The sequence below is a fragment of the Tamandua tetradactyla genome, chromosome 6 (genome assembly GCF_023851605.1).
Source record: "Tamandua tetradactyla isolate mTamTet1 chromosome 6, mTamTet1.pri, whole genome shotgun sequence".
Classification (NCBI taxonomy): Eukaryota; Metazoa; Chordata; class Mammalia; order Pilosa; family Myrmecophagidae; genus Tamandua; species Tamandua tetradactyla.
In genome coordinates this window covers 1,560,817-1,581,041 of record NC_135332.1, presented here as the reverse complement: position 1 = coordinate 1,581,041, position 20,225 = coordinate 1,560,817, and the positions used below count along the sequence as shown (strand labels likewise).

The following is a 20,225-nucleotide window of genomic DNA, read 5'->3' as shown; positions in this document are numbered from 1 at the left end:
GAGCCCTGTTTGCTGCCATGCTTGATGCTCAGTAAATGCAGCTGATGGTGTCAAACTGGATCTTCTGGTGGATGGTCCATACGTGCTGTTCCACACACGAGTGCGTCTCCCAGCCCTGGAGACCTTGGGAAGAGGTTAAATCGAGGTCCTCTGCACTTACTTCTGAGGCTCTGATGGTCCTTGGCCTTGACCTGCTCTGGCTTCCTGGCTTCAGACCCCCATTCACCTGGTCTTTGATATGGTCCAGTCCCAGTGACTTCTTCTGGCTTTCTGACCCCTGCTTTCACTGCTCTCGAGACCCCAGGCACTGTCCTTTTTGGCTTTACCTACTGCCCACTTGGGCAAACCTGGCTCTGTATTCCAGCCCCTGCCCTCTCGCCCCCTGCACCAGCTTGACCACACCACATGGCCTGGGTTGGCGCTTAGGGGTAGGGGAGAGAGGTTGTGGTTATAGGTGAGGTGGCAGGTGGGGAAGGAAGAGTCATGCACTCCCTTTGGACTCCTGTCCCTCTCTGTCCACCCTGCTGATCTCCCCCTTGGCCAGAGGGTCCTGTGGAGTGGACACTGAGCTGCAGAGCTTCCGGGCATGGCTGGGCAGGCTGCACCCTGCACAAAGGTACTCAGCCAGTGAGAACTGGAGCTGCTCCGCTCTGAGAAAGGAGCGCCTTTCTCTACTTTGTATACCACTCCTGTGGGTTCACTGTGGCTGTCGCTCTCCCGGCTGGCTCCATGCCCTCCAGGGTTGGGTCGGGATATACCCATCTGGCACCCAGAGCGCCCAACACTGTGGCTCCCAATGGAAGGGTGGCAGGTGAGCCCAGGTCCGGTGGTCTTTCAGAATCAAACAGTCACACTGGGGAATTTCATGAAAAAACTAATGTGCTTGAGCCTCGGTTTCCTCAAGTATGACCTAGGATTGTTGAAAGCTTAATTGGATAATGTAGGTAAAGCTTAGATTCATTAAGTATTTCTTTTCTTTCCTCAAAAATGCTTCTGAAATGAATGAATTTTGAATTTGGACTGTAACCACGTACATGCTGGAGAGAGTACATATTGGACTTAAAAATAAGACAGAATTTCTTATTCAGTTATTATAAACAGTCTGACCCCCTCATGCTGCAGAAAATCTAAAAATAAGTTATAAATCATGGAACTGTAACTCATACCAAACTTTAAAATTTGTTCTATAACTACTTGTTAAAATGTACGTGGAATTTTATTGCTTTTTTGTATATTTTATATTTCGTAGTAAAAAAAAAGTTAACAAAAAAACGGCCCGTTGTAGTTTCTGAAAAGAAAAGCTTTGAGTCCCAGCCCCTAGTGGGCCTCTTTGAGCCTCAGCTTCCTCATCTGTAAAATGGGATTAATAGTTCTACTTTTGAGAGCTAGCAGGGCTGCTAAATGAGGTAATGTTTGCAAAGTAGTGAAAAGATGACAGTCCTTAGTGTTTACATGGTTTTCTTTAGTCTTTTTCTGCCCCTCACCCCATACTGGCTCTGGTGTGAGCAGTTGTCTGAGGGCTGGTAGAGCCATTTAGTCTCTTCCCATGCTCTAGACCCGGGCACTTTCTATTAGCTTTAGGCAATCTGATGGGCTTGGTTTAGAGAGCAAGAACAGCCTCCTTCAGCTTCTGGACTCACAGTGCCAGCAAGGGTCAGTAACTCATTGTTCAGCAAAAAACAGACTTGTCTTTATAAAATCTGCAAGAGACTAAGTTTTAAATATGTAAGACTCAAGATGGGAAGGAAACATAACAGTGTTAATAAGAATAAAAATGTGAAACCATTATGCTAAGGCAAAGAAGCTAGTCACAGAAGACCCCTAATTGTTTCTGTATATATGAAATACCCAGAATAGGCAAATCCACAGAATGAAAGTAGATTAATGATTGTCAGTAGTTGAAGGGTGAGGTAATGGGGTGGGGGTAGGGATGACCGCTGATGGGCACAGGGTTTCTTTTGGGGTTACAAAAATGTTCTAGCATTAGATGGTGGTGATGGTTGCACAACTCTGTGAATAAAAACCCCTGAATTTTACACTTTAAAAGGGTGAATTTTATGGTATGTGAATTATATCTCAAGTAATGTGCTTATAGAAAACTTGGATTAAGCCCAGAATGATTTGATCAGTGACTGGAAAAGTATTTTCAAGCCCCCTTCGGGGAATGGTGAGAGTGGGGAGAAATTCATCTTCCCCAAGTTGAATTCTTGATATTCTCACAAGCAGTGTGGACAACCAAAGCTATAGGCTGAGCCCCCAGTCTTGGGGTCTGTTCACATGAAACTTAACCCCACAAAGGATAAGTCAAGTCTACTTAAAATTTAGGCCTAAGAGTCACTCCCAAGAGAGCCTCTTTTGTTGCTCAGATGTGGCCCCTCTCTCCAGCCAACACGACTAGCAGTCTCACCACCCTCCCCCTGTCTGCGTGGGACACGACTCCCAGGGGTGTGGACCTTCCTGGCAACGTGGGACAGAGATCCTGGAATGAGCTGAGACTCGGCATCAAGGGACTGAGAAAAACCCTAGAATGAGCTGAGACTTAGCATCAAGGGATTGAGAGAACCTACTCGACCAAAACGGGGAAGAGTAAAATGAGACAAAATGTCAATGGCTGAGAGATTCCAAACAGAGTAGAGAGGTTATCCTGGAGGTTATTCTTATGCATTAAGTAGATATCACCTTGTTGTTCAAGATGTAGTGGAGAGGCTGGAGGGAACTGCCTGAAAATGTAGTGCTGTGTTCCAGTAGCCACGTTTCTTGATGGTGATTGAACAATGATATAGCTTTCACAATGAGACTCTGTGAATGTGAAAACCTTATGTCTGATGCTCCTTTTAGCTTCTATATCAACAGAAGAGTAGAACATATGGAATAAAAATAAATAATAGGGGGAACAAATGTTAAAATAAATTCAGTTTGAAATAGTGGTAAATGAAAGCGAGGGGTAAGGGGTATGGTACATATAGTTTTTTTTCTCTATTATCATTTTATTTCTTTTTCTGTTGTCTTTTTATTTCTTTTTCTAAATCAATGCAAATGTACTAAGAAATGATGAATATGCAACTATGTGATGATATTAAGAATTACTGATTGTATATGTAGAATGGAATGATATCTAAATGTTTTGTTTGTTAATTTTTTTTTAATTAATAAAAAAAGTTATAAAAAAAACAAAACTTGGATTAAGGTGGTAACAGACTTAAGTGAGTGGTCTTTCTTCTTTTCTCCATTCCCCATGTTTTCTGTAATTACCGAATGGGGGGAAAAAAAACAGAGTCCCACATTTCATAAGATTACTTTTGTGTGTTGTTGAATTAGAGCTATGCAAAGAAAATCTCCATGAACTATTGGGTCCTTGAATATCAACGAGTGACTAAGATTTACAAGACTATAAATAAGGAGAAAATGGCTATGTGTATTTTAATGCTCAGTAATAAGTTTGGCCCCATGTAGTTGTGGGACCCCTAAGAGAGGATTTGTCATCTCATCGATAGTGGGTTTGTAGTCTTGGGCAGTATTAGCTCTTTATTGTTTGGTGGAGTCTAACTGCTGTCAGGCACTGAAATCCATCTTTGTGGCGATGTATAAGTGTACTCAGAGAATCGCTAGTTCCTAGTTTGACATTGTTTTCAATCCAATGCCAGGAGATCTCTAAGCCACATTTATTTTTAATGTATGTTAAATAATTCATCAAGGAGCAAGTTTGTGTGTGTGCGCGTGCACGTTTGTGGTGTGTGTTTGAAACTTTGATGGCTGGCGTACTTCCAATTTAACTATTTCTACTCAATTTTTAACCTTGTTGGTCCTACAGGCAGTCTGTTGCTTGGCTAACCATGGCATAAAATCACCTTTGAAAGGAACGCTAAAGACTTGTATGTACCTTTTACCAGTTTCTGCTTTAAATCTACCCTTTGATATTTGAAAAGGTCAGAGGAGCTATTTTCGTGTCCGCGGCCCTGGCGGATGGGAAATCGTACATTTCCATTGGCAACCAAGGATGAAGGATTAGCGTGGCGGCGGCGGTGGGCAGCATCTGTGGTAATGTCAGCGCATGGTGGTGGGAATTGCTGGAGCAGCAGGCCTATGAAAAATGTAGGAGGAGGGACTCTCCTCTAGCACTAGCCCCTGTTTGCAATCATGCAAATGTCTCTGGGAACATTTGTTTTCCTCAGTTAAGCTTTTTCGCTGAGATTTTATTGTGAAGAGTGTAAGTGCCCCTTTCCTGAAAGGCTGTGGGCTGTTTGCTTGGTCTCCTGCCACCCTAGCAGAAGGCTTCCTCAGCTCCTTGCCAGTCGGAATGTTTGTGTTCAGTTTTTCACCCCTGCTTGTAGGAGACGTTGTTTTATTCTAAGTTAAATAAAAATTTTTATGTTGGTGCTTAGGTTTTTTGCAAGAGAAGCAGGTGCCTGGTGCTTTAGGGAGAATAAATCTGAACATGGGAATGTCTTTTCCTACCCAGGAGCAGATGGTCTACTTTAGTTCATCTCGTGACCTTTCTTTGCTTCGAAGACACCAAATCTCTGATCCCACAGATCATAAATATTCTTTAGGTTTGCAGCCGTGGAGGTGAGGGGAGCATCAAGCTGTCGTTATCACATCCCATTTGTCTGGAACCTTTGGAAGGAAACTGTTACAGCATTTTTAGGCACTAAATTAGCCTCCTGCGGTTTTGGGAGGGAGCTCTGCTCCCTACGCCTTACAGTCACGTGAAGGGCACTGCAGCAAGGCTGCTGAGCCTGGGCTGGAAAGAGCCCTTTGCTGGGCCATCCTGCTGCCCTCACCAGTCTGCCGAATGGACGGCCTCTCTCAGCAGCTGCTCTGTGCCAGGCCCTGTGGTGGCTGACCCAGCCTGTGCTTGCCCAGGGATGCATCATGTCACTGATAGTGGTGATGGCCACCTTGTAGTGGTTCCCTATTGGGTGCTGGGCTTTGGGGGGGGGGGGTGAGGAATAGGGGATAATCTCTCCCTGGCCCAGAGCACCCATACTCACTAGGAGGCAGACCCATGAACAAGTGCAGCATTGGGGTGTTCTGACAACAGAAATGGGTGCTGTGCCATAGGCACAGTGGGGTCTGGCTTCCCAGAGGAAGTGGGTCTGAGCTGGTCTTGGGTAGGAGTTCATTGGTGGGGGGAGAGACTTTTTAGGAAGAGAGGACACCTGGAGAAGAGCCCCATGTGTTTGGGAAATGTCAAGTTGTTGGGAGCAGTTAGACATCAGGCTCTGGCTGTCTTTGTAGGGGCAGTGTGGGGGTGGAAGTGAGTGACAGGTACCCCAAGGATGAGGCTGAGGGGTGTAGACTTTGTCTAGAAGTGAGTGAGGCCTTCTGGGAGGTTTTTAATATACACGGGAAGATGTGGTCAGATTTCTGTTTAGGAAAGTTCATACTGGGACAATGTGGAGAAGAGGAGCTGCAATAATATTCCAAAGAGAGAAGAGAAGGCAGAGTTTAGTGGGAGATGCAAAGGAGAGCGCAGCGGTCCCCTCCCAAACTGGCCATCTGGAACTCCATTGCTGCCTCTTCCCGTGCTTACTTCCTTTTCTTTCTTATTCCTAAATCCCCCTTCAGATTATCTACATCCTCTCCACATGCAAGTCCTGCTAACTTTCTTTTAAAAAAAATTAATAGGCTTAATTTTTTAGAGCAGTTTTAGGTTTATGGAAAAATTATGTAGAAAGTACAGAGTTCCCATATGCACCACCCCCCAGAGTTTTCAGTGTTACTAGTATTTTGTATGAGTGTGGTACATTTGTTATAGTTGATGAACCAGTGTTATTAGAATTATATTATTAATTAAAGTTCATAGTTTAGGGTTCATTTTGTGTTGTAGTAGTCTATGTTTTGTTTTTTTTCATTGTGGTGACATATATACAATTTTAACCACTTTCGAGTAAACAATTCAGTGGCATTAATTACATTCACAGTGTTGTGCTATCACCATCATCTATTACCAAAACTTTTCCATTACCCCAAACAAAAACTCTGCACCCATTCAACATTAACTTGACATTTCCCCTCTGCCTGGCCCTGGTAAGTGCTAACCTGTTTTCTGTCTCTATGGATTTACTTATTCTAGCTGTTTCATATAAACAGCATGATACAGTATGTGACCTTTTTGTGTCTGGCTTCTTACATTCAACATAATGTTTTCAAGGTTCATCCCCGTGGTAGCCTGTATCAGCCATGGGATGGATATCCCACATTTTGTTTATCCGTTGGTCTGTTGATGGACACTTGGATTGTGTCTACCTTTTGGCTGTTGTGTACAATGCTGCTGTGAACACCGGTGAACAGATGTCTGTCGGAGTCCAGACTTTTAGTTCTTTTGGGTACACACCTAAGAATGGGTTGCTGGGTGATGTGGCCTGCTTCTTTTCTAGGGCCTTTCGTGGCCTCTCCAGGTATTAGAACCCACCCCTTTCCCTACACCTCTGCAGCAGGACTGTCTACTGTCATTTGTCCCTTAACGTAGGCTGCCTTGCTTTCAGAATTCCTCAGGCTGGATTACTAGCACCATTGGGGTGACAGCCTGTAGGTTCCATGTGGCTGGGTCCACATGGAAGGAAGGAAAGGAGGAGAAAAACAGTTACTGTGGTGGATTGGAGGGCACTCAGAATTGGGGTACAGAACACATGCCTCAGTTTGAGACCCGCCTCTGCCTCACACGTTCTCCAGAAGATGAGGTGATCTGTTTTTGCTTTTGCTTTTTATCTTTTTACTGGGTGATGTCTCAAACATAAGAACAGGGAGAACGGTGTTACGAACCCCCATGTAGCTGTCACCCAGCTTCAACAGTGATCAGCATTTGGCCAGTCCAACTTGGTTTCATCTAGGCAACCTCCTCCCACTCTGCATTATTTTAAAGCAGATTTTCAGGCATCACATAATTTTATCCATGAGTATTTAAGTATATGTCTCTAGAAGAGAGAGACTTTTTCATTTTGTTTCAATTTAGCTGGAAGAACTTTAGGTTTTCTTAATCTGCTTGAGCCCCAGCCTTCTCCCCTTTGAAGTGGGAATGATGATACTCCACCCCAGGCCGCGGAGGCTCAGGAGACTGCTGGGAGTCAGGTTGCTGCCTTCCCCCTGCTGCCGCCTGTGCTCCAGGCAGATAACCCTAGTCCCATTCTCAGTCCCAGCACTGACCAACCCTTTGTCTTTTGGGACAAATTACTTACTCTGTGCCTCAGTTTTCTCATCTCTAAAGATGGGGGAAACAGTGTCTCCCCCTCTTAGGCTTGTTTACTCTTCTTCCAATGCATTCCTTTTTATTGTGGTAAAATACCTGTAACTTACAATTTACCAATTTAACCATTTTCAGGTGTACAATCCAATGGCATTAAGTATATTTACAATGTTGTGTAACCGTAAGCAGTATTTCCAGATCTGTTTCATCGTTCCAAATAGAAACTTTAAGAAGTAATTCCATTAAGCAGTAATTCCCGATCCCTGTACCGCCCCTGCCCCCAGCCCCTGGTAACCTCTAATCTACCCTCTCTATGAATTTACCTTTTCTAGATTACTCATATCAGTAGAATCATACAGCATTGGATTGTTTTAAGATTTAAATAGGATAGGTAAGTATCAGCACATAAGCTTGTGATGTACCATAGCTGTTATTATAAAGGCCCATGAAATACGTGTTATTTCTAATTCTCACCGCAGTCCTGCAAAGTGTGCAGTTGCTGCTCCTATTTTACCTATGAAATAGCTGAAGCTTGTCTGAGGTTGGAGCTAATACATTGCAGAGCTAGGAATTTGAGCCCAGGTCTGACTGACCTTGAAGCCCCTCACTTTACTATTGCTCTTGTTTATTAAGCTTGGCTATGTGGCTTCATGAAGAAGGATATGCTGACCTTGAGTCAGGCAGACCAAGGTCATCTGGTTCATGCCCCTGTCTGGTAGTTAAGCTGGTGCTGGCGTTTCAGAAGCTCATGATTCATGATTCATGCTGTAGATTCCCCCTAGGCCCCCTTGTCCACATCTCTTGCCTTCTCCCTTCTGCTCACTTTCGGGTCATGCTGTTGTTGCTCATCAGACCTGTACTGGAGACACATAAAGGATCAGGGTGAGGGAGGGAGTTCAGATCACACCAGTGCACAGCAGCCCGTTTGAGGTAAGTGTGGTGGGAAAGAGGCTGAAACTGTAAGGCACGATGAGGTTCATAGGTTATCTGTGGGTCTGTGGATCAACCCAGGTAATAGGAGGCGGACAGGACTTTCAGCTGTAAGATTGTCAAGGTTAGGACTCAAAGATAAGGTGGTGGAGCTAGAGATCAAACCCATATCTCAGCAAGCCCCTGCAGGTGCTGGTCCACTTGTCCACACTTCCTCTGGGGCCAGTCACCATGGAGACCTGCCAAGGCTCAGGAATCCTCCTGGGGTATAAGCTCCTGGCTCAGAACCCTTATCCTGAAAAATCTGCTCTAGTTCTGGCTTAATGGAGTCGGCATAATTATAGGAATACTCGGCTTTCTGTCCCGTTTTGCACATAGGTTTCCATTCTCCTGATGCAGTGAGGTTCTCTGTCTCCACCTTTGCAGATGAGAAAGCTGAGGCTCAGATAAGAGCAGTGAGCTGTCTGTGGTCACCCATGGGCAGGGTGAGGACATGCACAGCATGTTTAGTCTTGCTCCTCCCACACTGCAGAGGCCTCTAGCCCTGGCTTGCCCCTCGGTCAGGGGAAGGGCAGCATTACTGAGTTGGAACAGGAGCTCCAGGGCCAGTAGCCTCTCTCTGAGGTGCTCTGCAATCCCCTGGTGAAGGGGCAGTCACCACACAGGGGGCTTTGATGCTGCGGTGCTTTGTCCACCTGATTTCCGAAGGAGGAGCTCCTGTCAGACAGCATTCTGGTGTGTCATCTCGAGGACAGCCATTTTCGATGGTTTAGTTTTCCCCAAATAAAACACTTGTTTAGCAGAAGATTGAGAATCCCAGTGGTATAGATCTTACCAAGCGTGATTTGCAGGCTCTGTGTAAAAGCCTCCCTTTTGTTGTAGGTATGTGAAACCAACCACCCCGTTGCTGGAATGACAGCCTGACTTTCTTGGGAACTAGCCAAGAAAACAATTTATGAGACTGACCCACACACTTAACTAGCTGAAGCTTTGGGCTGTAATCCAGAATCCTTATTATGGAAAGCAGCATTAAAATTGTTCCCTCTTTACACTGTGGCTATTTATTTGAATTAGAGAGGTCGTCTCAATGACAGCCATGGAAACCAGTCTTTAATCAGGATAAGAATTTACCCCTGCCCCGAATTGCTAAAAGTATCTTGAGGAAAAAAAAACGAAGCTGGAGGTCTCATGCTGCCTGACTTTAAGGCATATTATGAAGCCACAGTGGTCAAAACAGCATGGTACTGGCATAAAGATAGATATATTGACCAATGGAATCGAATAGAGTGTTCAGATATAGACCCTCTCATCTATGGACATTTGATCTTTGATAAGGCAGTCAAGCCAACTCACCTGGGACAGAACAGTCTCTTCAATAAATGGTGCCTAGAGAACTGGATATCCATATGCAAAAGAATGAAAGAGGACCGTATCTCACACCCTATACAAAAGTTAACTCAAAATGGATCAAAGATCTAAACATCAGGTCTAAGACCATAAAACAGTTAGAGGAAAATGTAGGGAAATATCTTATAAATCTTATCATTGGAGGCGGTTTTATAGACCTTACACCTAAAGCAAGAGCACTGAAGAAAGAAAGAAATAAATGAGAGCTCCTCAAAATTAAACACTTTTGTGCATCAAAGAACTTCATCAAGAAAGTAAAAAGACAGCCTACACAATGGGAGACAATATTTGGAAACGACATATCAAATAAAGGTCTAGTATCCAGAATTTATAAAGAGATTGTTCAACTCAACAACAAATAGACAGCCAATCCAATTACAAAATGGGAAAAAGACTTGAACAGACACTTCTCAGAAGAGGAAATACAAATGGCCAAAAGACACATGAAGAGATGCTCAGCGTCCCTGGCCATTAGAGAAATGCAAATCAAAACCATTATGAGATATCATCTCACACCAACCAGAATGGCCATTATCAACAAAACAGAAAATGACAAGTGCTGGAGAGGATGTGGAGAAAGAGGCACACTTATCCACTGTTGGTGGGAATGTCAAATGGTGCAACCACTGTGGAAGGCAGTTTGGCGGTTCCTCAAAAAGCTGAATATAGAATTGCCATATGACCCAGCAATACCGTTGCTGGGAATCTACTCAAAGGAATTAAGGGCAAAAACTCAAACGGACATTTGCACACCAATGTTTATAGCAGCATTATTTACAATTGCAAGGAGATGGAAACAGCCAAAATGTCCATCAACAGACGAGTGGCTAAACAAACTGTGGTATATACATACGATGGAATATTATGCAGCTTTAAGACAGAATAAACTTATGAAGTATGTAACAACATGGATGGACCTCGAGAACATTATGCTGAGTGAGACTAGCCAAAAACTAAAGGACAAATACTGTATGGTCTCATTGATATGAACTGACATTAGTGAAAAAACTTGGAATATTTTGTTCGTAACAGAGACCATCAGGAGATAGAAATAGGGTAAGGTATTGGGTAATTGGAGCTGAAGGGATACAGACTGTGCAACAGGACTGGATACAAAAACTCAGAAATGGACAGCACAATACCACCTAACTGTAATATAATTATGTTAAAATACTGAATGAAGCTGCGTGTGAGAATAATAGAGGGAGGAGGGCTGGGGACATATTGAAATCAGAAAGAAAGATAGATGTTAAAGATTGAGATGGTATAATCTAGGAATGCCTAGAGCATATAATAATAGTGAAATGTACAAGGTACAATTTTAAAAATGTTTTTGCATGAGAAAGAACAAAGGAATGTCATTATTGCAGGGTACTGAAAATACATAGTAATTAATATTTTAAAATGTCACCTTCTGTGTGAGACTAAAACAAAAAATGTTTATTTGGTAGAAAATTAATATTTTGACTAGTGCATTTCCTAATATAACTTATGTAGATAGTTTGATTGAATGCCATAAGTACTTGGAATCTCAGGTAGCACATGAGATTTTGTTGGTTTGTCCAGAGTGATGCCCTGATGAATCCCAGAGTGATTCGATCAGTGAGTGGAAAAGTATCTGCAAAGCCCCCCTTCGGGGAGTGGTGAGAACGGGGAGAAATTCAGCTTCCCCAAGTTGAATTCTTGATATTCTCACAAACAGTGTGGACAACCAAAGCTATAGGCAGAGCCCCCAGTCTTGGGGTTTGTTCATATGAAACTTAACCCCACAAAGGATAGGTCAAGCCTACTTAAAATTAGGCCTAAGAGTCACTCCCAAGAGAGCCTCTTTTGTGGCTCAGATGTGGCCCCTCTCTCCAGCCAACACAACCAGCAGTCTCACCACCCTACCCCTCTCTACATGGGGCATGACTCCCAGGGGTGTGGACCTTCCTGGCAACGTGGGACAGAGATCTTGGAAGGAGCCAAGACTCAGCATCAAGGGATTGAGAAAAACCCTAGAATGAGCTGAGATTTAGCATCAAGGGATTGAGAAAACCTTCTCGACCAAAAGAGGGAAGCGGGAAATGAGACAAAGTGTCAATGGCTGAGAGATTCCAAACAGAGTCGAGAGGTTATCCTGGAGGTTATTCTTATGCATCAAGTAGATATCATCTTGTTATTCAAGATGTAGTGGAGAGGCTGGAGGGAACTGCCTGAAAATGTAGTGCTGTGTTCCAGTAGCCATGTTTCTTGAGGATGTTTGAATAATGATACAGCTGTAACAATGTGACTGTGTGATTGTGAAAACCTTGTGTCTGATGCTCCTTTTATCTACCTTGTCAACAGACGAGTAGAACATATGGATTAAAAATAAAAGGGGGAAGAAATGTTAAAATAAATTTAGTTTGAAATGCTAGTGATCAATGAAGGCAAGGGGTAAGGGGTATGATAGGTATAATCTTTTGTTTTTTTTCTTTCCTGTTTTCGTTTCATTTCTTTTTCTGTTGTCTTTTTGTTTCTTTTTCTGAATGAATGCAAATGTTCTAAGAAATGATGAATATGCAACTAGGTGATGATATTGTGAATTACTGATTATGTATGTTTTATTTTGTTTCTTATTTTTTAATTAATAAATAAATTAAATTAAAAAAAAAGAATTTACCCTTCACATCATCCAAGTGGCATTCTGAGGGTCTAGAGTGCTTTCCTTCCTGGGTTCTTCCTTATATCCTACTCTTTGTTCAAGTCATAGCTCGTTTCTTCCCTTCAAGCCCATTGACTACTAACATGCAGCCAATCTCATTTTGTTGGATTTCACAATCCCTGGAACCCAGTCACAGGGCTCTCTCTCTTAGCTGCAGTGCCCTCCAAGAAAGCCCATTTTGAGGCTTGGGCCAGGTATTCATTTCCAACTCAGCCTCTTACTGGCAGCATGACTTTTTTGACAGTTGCCTTATTTTTTTCTGAGCCTCCCTTTTCTCATCCATAAAGTGGGTCTACTAATATTTATTTCACAGGGCTGTGTAAAGCTACTATTTATTGAGCACATTCAGTGTATGCCAGGCAGTCTTATAGATTCTTTTTCCTCAAAGAAAAATTTTTGGGGGGGAGCATGGTCCGGAAATCAAACCCAGGTCTCCTGTGTGAAAGGTGAGCATTCTGTCACTAAACAGTCTTATAGATTCTTCACATGTATAATAAGCTCATTCAACCTTAGTAGCAGCCATGTGGAGTTGAGTTCTTAACATCCCCTGTTTATAGATGATTAAACTGAGATGCAGAGACCACACGGCTAATAAATAAAGTACTATTGAAGAGTCTAGAACATACGTGATGAGCACTCAATAGATGTTTATTGAATCTGAATGTCTTCCTATCTAAGTTTCTGTGTCATTCATAATCTGTATTCTATAGTTTTTATTTTAACATTTCTCTGATAATTTTGAATGTAGTCATCTATCTTCCAATGCAGATTTGTTTTGTAAACTTTGTGTTATGGAAAATCTTGAACATATACAAAAGTAAAGAATAGTATAATAAACTGCTATATGCCCTTTATGTACCTTCAGCAGGTTATCAATAAATGACTTATGTTTCATCAGTATACTTCCCTACTCCCTTTCTCCACCCATATTATTTTGAAATAAATCCCAAACATATTATTTCAGCCATATATTTCAGTATATATTTCTTAAAGAAAATGATTCTTCAAAAACAACCAGACTACTATTATTGTACCTCAAAACACTAACAATAACTCAAAAATGGACAGCACAATAATACCTAATTGTAAAGTAATCATGTTAAAACACTGAATGAAGCTGCATCTGAGCTATAGGTTTGTTTTTTTTTTTTACTATTATTATTACTTTTATTTTTTTCTCTATATTAACATTCTATATCTTTTTCTGTTGTGTTGCTAGTTCTTCTAAACCGATGCAGATGTACTAAGAAACGATGATCATGCATCTATGTGATGATGTTAAGAATTACTGATTGCATATGTAGAATGGTATGATTTCTAAATGTTGGGTTAATTTCTTTTTTTCCGTTAATTAATAAAAAAAAAACACTAACAATAATTCCCTAATATTGCTTATTCAGTCAGTGTCCAAATGCTTAGTTGTCTCATAATGCCATTTTTTACAACTAAGTTTGTGTGCGTGAATAGGATCTGGTAGAGCCCACCGTCACAGTTGGTTGCTATGTCTCCTAAATCTCTTTTGATTTATAGCTTCCCCTTCCATATTTATTTCCTTGCAGTTTATGTGTTGAAGAAGCCAGGGCTTTTGTCCTATGGGTTTGCATGGATCGGATTTGCTGATTGTATCTCCCTGGTGTCACTTAGCATGTTCCTCTGCCCTCTGTATTCCAGCTAGAAGGTGGGTCTGGAGACGTGCTCAGGCTCAGGTTCCATTTCTTTTTACAAGACTCCTCCAGAGACAGTTCATTCTCCTCTCAGGAGGTGCGTCACGCTGGGTGTCCTGCGTTCACAGATGACCAGCGGGTCCTGCATCCGTTCCTTTCTTTTGGAATTGCAAAATGGCTCCAAAGTAGATTTCGGTTACCTCAAGGCCTGTTGCTGATGATGCTTGTCCTGCGGCATCAGAAGTGTTAGTACTGGGTAATGAATGTTTACTCTCTGAAACATACTTGCTCACCAACTGGTTGTGGAGAAATGGCCCCCGTAAGAGGAATTAAATTCTCCCTTTGACTTGGGGGCCCCACCTTGGGTTCAGTGCCCTTTGTATTTTTCCCTTCAGCGTCAGTTATTCAGAGCCTCATACTTTGGCTGTGGATTATTTAGGGCGTAGTGTGCGGCACAGTAGAAAGAAGACTCTGGGGTCACCTGGCCTTTTGAGCAGCACAGGGAGGGCTGGTCACTGACCCTGAGCCTCGAGGCCTTCTCCAGCCTCTGGTTTTTTGTCTGCTTTTAGCCTAACCACCAAAGGTAGGCAATGGTAGGGAAGAAAAATTCATAACAAGAGGTCTGGCTCACTTTGTAAGCCTTGCAAAAAGTAGAGTTCAGCTGGAAAACGCTTTGTTGGCATTTGGCTAAAATAAATCATTTAGAGATGGCGTGCACAATCTTTATCATTATTGAGCAGCTACATTATCACCTGCTGGCAGAGAGCTTTGGTTTTGAAGTCCGACAGCACTGGGTTCTAGCCCAGGTGCTTCTGCCAGCTGCAGGGTGACTGGGCGCAGCATTTACCTTCTCTGAGACTCACGTCCGTGGGGTGGGTAAAAAGTGAGGATGGGTCTCTGCCTTCACACTAAGGTGAGGACTAAATGAATTGGTGAGGTGTCTGTAACATTGTAGGAAATCAGTAAAGCTTAAGTGGTGGTGTCTTATGATTTCCTGTCACCTGGAATGAGTCGTGGATATGGGCAGAACTGGAGTCTGGAGAGATTCGCAGCCCTTTTGCTGTCCTGAGTCACTCCGGCATCTTCCAGAGCACCCCTTTCCCCTGGTCTCTGGTGGAGGATTGAATGCCTCCTTTTCCTCTCCAGTGCCTCTCTTGTCGGCCCTTTATTCTGTAGAATGTCCTAGAAAGGTACAGGATGTTGTCAACCCTGTGCTACAAATGAAGAAGGAAACTTGGGGCTGCTCCAGTGAATCAAAGGCACCCAGGGTCTCAGAGGTGGAAGGAGCCCTGTGGGTTGCCGAGGGCAATATTTCTGGCAAAGAGCCGTCCCTTTGGAGTCTCCTGCTAGGCTTGTACACCTTCAGTGATGGGAAACCCACTGCCGCATCAGGCGGCACTTCCCCTTGTTGGCCTCTTTTCTTGGTGAGGCAGAAAGACCTTGCTTAGTGCTAACTGAAATGTGCCCCTCTCATTGCTGCCTGCCAGCCCCAGGTGCTCTTCCCTTCACTCCTTGCTGCAATGAAAAGGTGTGTGGGGACTATTACAGAGAGGGTCTCTGTTCTCAGTGGCAGTGCATTCCAGAGAGATCCCCCAAAGCAGGTGTGCCATATGGCAAAATCCGTCCAAATGTGTGGCCCTGCCTTTGTGTGGACATCAGCAGAGACCATCCCCTGCGTGGGAGGAAGGGAAGTGTAATTCCCTGTTAGGAGCGTCACTTGCAGGCAGATTGGTGAGACATAAAGGGGCCTGGGTGGGAAGTGCCTTGAAGCTTAAGCGCTCTGACTGGGATCCTGGTGAGGGGTGTTAACCTTTCCACATGCCCCCCCCTTGCTCCTGCCGCTCTCTCAAATGGCCTTGTTTATGCTCCCCTGCATTATTTAGTGCCATTTATCCCTACACTTTCCCATTCCTGCGGCCCACAGGAGTGGAAGCTGTAGCATGTGGGCTGTGCGTCAGCAGTGGGCCGTTTGTCAGCCTCAGAGTGCTGCTAGTGAGCCAGGAGCCCGCCATAGCAGCAGGCGAAGGCGAAGCGGAGCCCGCGCAGCAGGCTGAGGCCCTACCCCCACAGGGAAACACAAAAAAGAGGGCAAGAATCTTTATTGCTTCTGTCTGGTATGTACCAGCTCCTCTGCTAGAGATCTGCAGCCCTCACTATCCATACCTGTGAAGCTCCCCTAACTTGAGATCCACAGTACCAGATGTGGTTCTTCATCAAGCGTGAATGTGAAGTGGGGGCTGTCATTTCCATGTAAAACTGTGAATATTCTTTGAATGAGAGTGTAGTAGAATATCTGTTCCATAACCAGGAGAAGGAATTAGTTGGCTTTTAGTACATGTCTGTTGGAGGAAGGAGGCTTGTTACCTACCGTGGCAGTTTGAACATCCTGCCTTGGAGGTGGCCAAACAGTCCCAGGAATGTCAGGACACATGGCAGAATTGAAGGGGCTGCACTGAGGCTTGTAAAAACTCTTATCTACCCCCCACCCCCATCCCCCTCCCCCGCCCCAAACATGCAAAGGTGTGAAGAAATGTAGAGAAGCAGAGAAGAATGATCCTTGTTTCTCTACCCAGTGGTCACTACTATAAGCATTTGGGCATGTTTCCTTCCTGTATTGTGAATGCATTTTTCTTTACAGAGATTTTGCTGCAGATACAATTTTGTGCCCTGGTTTTTTTTCACTTAATATGTAATGAGCATTTTTAAATTAAAAAGCAACTTATAAATATCATTTTGAAATGACTACATAATGTTCTATCATGTGGATATATTGTAATTTGCGCCACCATTTCCTTAATGTTGGACATTTAGATTTTTTTTCTTTTACAGTTAATGCAGCAATAAACATCTTAGGGCTTGAATCTTTGTCTGCATTTTAGATTGCTTATTTACAATAAATTCCTTTAAATAGCATTACCATTTCAGAGGGTGTGCACGTTTTGAAGATTCCTACTCTCACAAAAATGTATACTATTTGCATTTGCTCAGCCTTTATTGCACCCCACCCTCACCTTGCCCAGGGTGGGGTGGGGTGGGGTAGTAGTATGTGGAGGGGGGTTGGGACGACTCCCTTGGAGATGGGATGTGCAGACTGTGTTCTGAAGGGTGGTAAACTGTTAACTAAGGTGGAAGCAGACGTGGGGAGTGAGCAGAGGTTGTCCTAGATATCTGGGCAGAGAGAACAGAATGTGCACATGCCCCAGAACTGCTAAACACGGAACTTGAGGATTGGAGGCACCAGACAATGGTCCAGAGGTGGGATGGAGACGCGGCTGGAGAGGAAGACCAAAGCAAGTCAGCTCTGGTTAGAGGGTAGCCTTGACCCCACCAGCCGTGGGCGGCCACTGAAGGGCTTTGAGCAGGCCAGGGAAGAGATTTGCATCCAGAAAGGTCACTCTGGCTGCTGGGTGGTGGAGGGACTGGAGAGGGGACGGGGCTGCTGAGAGACCAAGGAGGGCTGCTCCTCCAGTGGAACTCTGCCAGCTGTGACGCGTTCCTCAGTACTTGCTAAATTGATAGGTGAAAGTGCGTTTTGTTTAAATTTTCATTTCTGTAGTTATTGCTGAGGTTGAATATATTTTTTATTTCCGATTGTATTTCATTATGTGGAGCTTGCCTGCTGGTGCCATTCTAAAGGCACCTGGAGCACCACAGTGCCATCAGACATGTGCAGTGGAAGGGGTGTAGAAGCAGCGTGGCACTCACTTCTGCTTTGCATCAGAGCTGGTGGGATTCAGACAGGGCAGACAACTTGTCAGAACGTACCTGGGGCCAGCATTGCAGCTTCCAGGCGTGACCTCTCAAAGCAGTCATTGTGACAGGGGCCCGGGAAGGGGCCAAGCAAGCTATGGAAGCGGTCACTTGAATGGGTGGCAGGAGTGGCCCTGGAGAAGATCCCTTTGACTGAAGTCCTCTTTATATGCTATTTAATTTTGCACAAAGACCAGATGAGTTCAGATATATGGCATAGAGGCAGATGAGCTGACACCAAAGTTTTGGAAAAGGGGGCTCAGGTATGGCAAACCCAATTTAAATCAGGGGCTCCTTAGCAATTGGGGGCAGCTTTGCTTTAGAACAAGTGCAGCCAGATTTGCCAGCACACTTGCTAAAGTGGAAAAGATGAGTAGAGAACAGAGCCTCCCCAGACCCAAATCGCAATTCAGCTGCCTCCCCAAAGTTAACGCTATCCAACTTGTAGGTCTTGCCTGTTAATATATATTTTAGCTCACTTCTTTGAGAATCACAGAGGCTTCATAGGGAAATGCAGGCAGGGGTTTACTGAGAAGGTTCCTTGATTGGAAAAGGTTCTCTTAATAGCTGGCTGCTTGCCATGCTGTGGGGGCTTGTGCAGTTTGGTTCCTCCCAGAGGGTGGCCGGCTTTGTATGCACTGCACAAGGCGCCCCAAGTTCCACCCTAATTGCTATGTGCAGGGCAGCTGAGTGCAGCACGGTGGCTGAGTAATGAAACAGCGTTTCTCCTTGCAGCTTTTCATTTAGGAAATCACAGGACCTTGAGCCTGCGTTCCATTCTGAAGTGTTTTCCCCTGTTAAATCTGAACGGTTCCAGATTTTCAAAATACTACCATTGTAGCCAGCAGCATTGTCACGCTGCTCTACGTAGAGAGTCATGCTCTTGCTTTGGCTAAGTCCTCTATATTTACTATTTAATTTTGCACAAAGACCAGATGAGTTCAGAGATATGGCATAGAGTCAGATGAGCTGACATACCAAAGGCCTTCCAAAACTTATTCTTTGATTCCTGATGACTATAGAGGTTGACAGATTTCAAAAGAAAAAATTAAATTTGGTTCAAGAGAAAATTTTGTAAACTCAAAAAGCAAAATAAAGCCAAACCTAAAGAATAAAATAATTATGCTTGCCTCTGTTGCCATGTCAGGGTTTAGCCTTGTATCTTGATTTTCTTCCCTCTAATGTATGCCGAACACTTGCCCACTCTCATAGATTTTTCTTTTTTCTTAGCCTTGTAGCCACATGTGTCCATGGGATCGAGAGCAAGCCTTTCCAGAAGCTTTCACCTCCTCTGGGGCCTTGTGGCTTCAGCTGGGTTTGGGGATCTAAGTCACAGTCTGTCAGTAGCGTCAAGGATGGCAGATCATCATTCTTTGAAGAATGGGTTTCATTTTTAAAAGAAGTTAATAATCTTCCATTTCCCTATGGCATATGCTGAGCCAGGCCGTTTGAGGCCAAACCTGAGATGTTGTAAAAGTGAGATTAGAGTTTTGGGGGTATGATTTATAGGAGAAGGAAAGAAGATGAGAGCAAGTATTCACTGGACACCCACTAGGCTGGCCACTTTGAAACCAAGGTCTCAGCCTCTGTGTAGGTGTCAGTGTGGCAGCTTCCTTAGTAGGGGGCATCAGCATCTCCTGGGGAGCTTCTTAAAGATGCCCAGGAGGCCAGCATTGAGGGGGCCAGGGGGCCAGAGGTCCAAAGGGACACGAACCTTACTGTGATTGTAGTAGATGTTACTAATTTGCTGCCCAATACCTGCTCCTCTTTCCTAGTCAGAGATAGAAAAATTATTCTTACTAATGGAAACTTGATTTTGTTTGGGGAAGCTCTGTGTCCAGCTGAAAGATTCACTGACCCAGTTCTGGTCTGTGAGGTATAGGCAGATGCTTCTCGGGAAAGGGGCCCTTCATAAATAAGATGGCAAGCCCTTGGTCCTTGGACATTCTTTTGCCAGCCACGCCGACTCTGCCCCGTGCAGCAGCAGCCATCTTGCACTAATAAGAATCGACACCCAAGGCTGGTGACAGCAGAGGAGGGAGACAGAAGGCCCCTGCACCCTTGAGCAGCTCCTCCAGCTCTGTGCTGCCTGCTTCCAGTTGTCTTCTGGTTCCATGAGAAGAATAGCCCTCTGTCTCTTTAAGCAACTGTTAGTTTTTTTTAATTGCCTGCAGCTGAATGCAATCATAACTGATAAGGTAATGTTGTACTGTTTTACAAGGGAGAAAAGTATTTACATATTGTGTAATTAAAAATGAAAAAATAATGTAAATCTCCATAGATTTCTGGGCCCCACACCAGACCCACTGAAACAGAATCTTTGGGGGTGGGACTAAGGTTTGTGTATTTTTAAGAAACTCTCCAGATGATTCTGATGTACAATAAAATGTGAGAAATTTCCATAGTTGTCCATTTTGTGGGTGAGAACATCACAGATGAGAACATAAAAACGTAACTTACCCCAGTACTTTTAACTGGAGTTGAGATTTGTGTCTAGTTCTGTCTGGTTCCAAAGTGCCCTGTCCCCACCCTCAGGACCCTGACCGCTCAGTAATACAGCTACCCTGCTTCTGAAGAAAACTTCCAGAATAGAAGATTCAAA

At 43.9% G+C, this 20,225-nt stretch overlaps 1 protein-coding gene across 10 annotated transcripts in view; it reads left to right on the top strand.

Moving 5' to 3' along the window:
• Positions 1–20,225, top strand: part of TOM1L2 (target of myb1 like 2 membrane trafficking protein) — a 123,028-nt gene that overhangs the window by 22,828 nt on the left and 79,975 nt on the right. The gene's annotated exons all lie outside the window — the stretch shown is intronic.